The 4,106-nt window shown below is 42.3% G+C and overlaps 1 long non-coding RNA gene across 1 annotated transcript; it reads left to right on the top strand.

Moving 5' to 3' along the window:
• On the top strand, positions 1-3,794 carry LOC311253943. The gene is made up of 3 exons (XR_014622078.1): positions 1-72; positions 1,512-1,655; positions 3,637-3,794. It is a non-coding gene; the product is annotated as an uncharacterized lncRNA (long non-coding RNA).
• Positions 3,795-4,106: the final 312 nt, after the last annotated feature.

Here is a 4,106-nt window from a genome sequence, read left to right on the forward strand (position 1 = left end):
TCGAATTGACGAAAGGGAGCAAGGGAGCAAAAAGTGCGCGAGCCGGAGATCGAGGAGAGAAGTCACGGTGAGGTGAGTCCCTGAACGAAAAATAAATGAATGAATTTCTGTGGGAAACATTCAGCTCTTATTGTTGGAACTTCACATTGTTTTGTCAGGTTGCCAGTGCTGCGAAAAATGTTAGCTAGTTAACATTCAGTTTTTATACAAGGTTAATATGACCAGGCAGCAGGGCTCGAAATTAACGATGTCCCGGCGGGGACCATAAAAATTCCTGCTGGGACACACTTATATTTTGTCCGGGACAATTACGGGACAGTGAAAAAAAAAATGTCAAACGCTCACTCTCAAACAAAATGCTCAATTCCCTCCTCCGTATATCATTGCATTTCCCTGAGGTTGAGGACTATAATGCAGAGCAGGCAGTTGAGAAGTGGTGGCAAAGTGGTCAGAGAACATGCCGACCCATGTTCAACGACTCTGTGTGAGACAAGAAAAATAAATCTCTGTGGCAGTGAACTTTCCCTCCAGAAAACAGCATCCCTCCCCGCGAGTGAAATAGTCAGACAGCGTCCTGTTTACTGATGGTGATTATGTAATTTTGTACGAAAAACGTAACTTTGTCACTTTCCAGGCTGTTTGGTGGGTCAGGATCTCAATCACAACACATTATAACAGCATCCATATGATTATAACAGTCAGAGGGTACATGTTTAAACACATGCCGCTGAAAGCCCCACTAGGATTCAGAGAAGCACAGTACAGAAGCACAGAATGTGTTGCTGCCGTTATTACTGGTACCGGTGCCGCGTCGAGTCTCCCTGATCCTCTCCCCAACACACAGCCGCTTCTAGCCGCAGCGGCAACCTGAGCGGGGTCGCTCTGCGAACTACGGCGCCGCGGAGCTACAGGCCCCGGTCTTCCTACTCCTCTCCCCCACATACAGCACCCTGTGCTGGGTCGCCCAGAGCGACGAGTCTCCCTCCAGCTCTGGAGCTCTCCACGGTGCTGCTAATGGCGGCTTCTCGTCGTCTTTCAGACCTTAGACCATAGCTTTAAGTAATACAATTAATTAAAAATGCTGATAGTCTAATACTCGTTATAAAATACTTATAATACAACAACATATACACCCAATCACATTTTATAAGGCACCAGTTTAAAGCTGCCATTCTTAAATTGCTCTGTTTGCTTTGAAGAAGACATACTCTGTGCCGAAATGTCAGCAACCTGCACCATAATAAAAATATCTAAAACTATGTGCTTCACCATCTTCTCCAGCTATTTATCTGCCCCCTGCTCTAAGATGCACCAGTCTGCAATCAGTTCGTCAGCTGAAGGCGAGAGTTTTCCTCCTACAATTTTAGTAATTGGCTGGTCATGGCTAGACTGTTTTCAAACTACATTCATTGCTGCCCAACTATGGGCAGGATATAGCATGTCATGCAGTTAGCCATTTCTCACCATTGTGTGCAATCTATCCAAAGCTTTACAGTTTTCTCAATTTTTAGGAACGGTCAGAAACAATCAATTGACGGCCACTGCAACAGACCAGGAGGTGGAGGCTTATATAAAAAGGTGGCTTCATCTCGCTGGAGACAGGGATGGTGGGAGGAGAGAGAGAGAGGAGAAAAGGCGTGCCACACAGCTCGCACGTAAGTCAGCTACAATACCTATTTTGCAATATATGTGTGATACTGTTCTACAGCAGAAATCAAGATGAAGCTGTCAGCATATGTAAAAAAAAAACGAGCGCAAAGTACAGAACAAATCTCCCCAATTCTAAATGAGCAAATACAATTAAAAAAGGCAGTGTTGTGATTTTTGCCATTTTTTCCGCTATGGTCACTTAGGAATTAGAAGCTTGTTCAGCCACCATGCAGCAAGCATAGCCATTTTCTTGTAAATGTAAAGATTTCACTTGGCAGTGGTGGGACAGTAATGTAAACTGTAACTGGAATTGTCACCCATTGCCTTTCTTAAAAGCCAGTACATGGGTCTGAAAAGTAGGGAAATCACATTTCAGTTAGAAACACATCTTTAATGAAAACTGTATTTAACTTTAGTATAATATTCTATCTACAAAATAAATTAATGAATATGAAGCAACAGCTGAAATATATTTTTAAATATATTAATATTACATGCCATCTCCCTGCTAAATTGAGCTGGAATGAAAGAACCCCCTATCAAACACAAAAACATACTTCTAATGTTAACATGAGTGGATGAAGTTTTGAGTCTTAAGATGTGGTCTTATCTAACCTCAAACTTTTCCCTTTACTGCTGCATTCATGGTCTTCAGCTCCACCATGTGGGCAGGTCTGATGTAACTACACAGCGATTGTGTGAGTGAGGCTAGCTGACTCATTGTCATCTCAGACTTGATATGTGATAGGTTTAATATGTAGGATGGAGTTGCTTCCAACTGAGAGCCTCAGCCATGTTGCAATGGAATATAATACTTACCTTGGCATAATATATAAAGAATAAACCAGGACAGAGAGACCTCACCTCAACTTTTATCCCAACTCTCTCCTCTTGTGAGGGCTTTTAGATCTGAGTATGGCCCCAGTGTTCCGCCAGAGCACCGTGCCATAGCACACAGACCTCTGGTCCAGTAAATGTCCAGTTTTGTGGATACCTATTACGCACCACCAGACTGACAGCTATCTTGGGGGTCCCCATGGAGAGTCATTAAAGAGGAAATATTCAAGATTTTTACCTACTTTTTACTTAAAGCAGAAGTAAGCGATCCGGTCGTTTTGGCTAACTTCCTGTCAGCGGATGGAGTTAGCAGTCCCCGCCCTCTTCCCTACGTCAACACATGCGCGTGCATCCCTTGGCTGCACACACAGAGAGGACCGCCCCTTTATGCCGTTCTCTCTCCTCATTGGATAAAGGTTGTAGGATACAAGGAAAGTTTTCTCCTCGGCTTACAGCAGAGCAGGGTGACTGACAGACCCGTGTTTCGGACCAAACACTCTATATAAGTGATTGCTGTCGGAAGATATAACTATATAAGACTTATATTAACACAAACATTCCGCTTACTTATGCTTTAATGAAACAGCTCCAGAGTAATGTTGCTGGCTTGTTCCAGGGAGAATGGAGGCTCTCTGCCTTCCACCTAGCGTCACTTGGCTGAAAACCAACCTTGTAAGATCAGACCCTCCGACCCAGTATCCCAGCTCTCGTGCTGGCAGCATCATGACACACCAAAACACCCTGTATCCATTATCTTTTTATGAAAGGATAGAACCACACAAATACACACATTGCAACATGTATATGATATGCTCCATTAATTGCATTATGGCTGGCTTCAGTGAACCAACAAATGCTGAGGAAAGGTTAGCAAAATAGCAAAAAATCAAATGGCTGTGCACTATTCCCCTTTAACATGAAGACAAACTCAAATATACATTATGTTTTATTACTGTAACTTCAGGTTAAATGTGAAGTTTGTCAGAGTGTTTGATGAACACAATATTGTATAACTTTATATCACTTTACAGGGCCTTTTTTGTTTGGTCTCCTGATAAGGTTTTGTGTTTTGCACTGCAACCATATACAGTAACCACAGTACTGCTTTACTGAGTCAACAAAATATGTTCTTTTGTGCATTTCTTAAAGGGCCAGATGAAGAGGAGACAATGGTGGGGCCATGAGTGAGCGTGTTCCGCAACAGTGTTCCGCAGTCAGAATTTTCATGTTCATCTTCATGTTTGTTTTGTTTGTGTTGTGTTGTTGTTTGTGGCACATGTTAAAAAAATAAAATAGTTCTCTACTGTTCAGAAGTTGTTTCTCGTGTCTGTTTTTTTCTTCAATTCTTCAGTAGGTATCTTCATCTTTGACTGAGACCAACAAGACTGGACCATTGCCACCATTTAACACAGTATCTGGAGGTACCATAATGACATGTACAGTAGCCACAAATTCAGACCAGTTCTGGTTTATTTATATGATGTGTTCATATTTGACATAGAACTTTGTCATGGTTTGGTTGTGACTCCAATGTGTACAGGCTAGACAAGATCATAGACTGTAAACCAGTTCTGATGTATTCAGCTCTTGGTTAATATGTAGCATTATGACTAGGCTGT

The sequence above is a fragment of the Pagrus pagrus genome (genome assembly GCF_965226575.1).
Source record: "Pagrus pagrus genome assembly, contig: HAP1_SCAFFOLD_80, whole genome shotgun sequence".
Lineage (NCBI taxonomy): Eukaryota > Metazoa > Chordata > Actinopteri > Spariformes > Sparidae > Pagrus > Pagrus pagrus.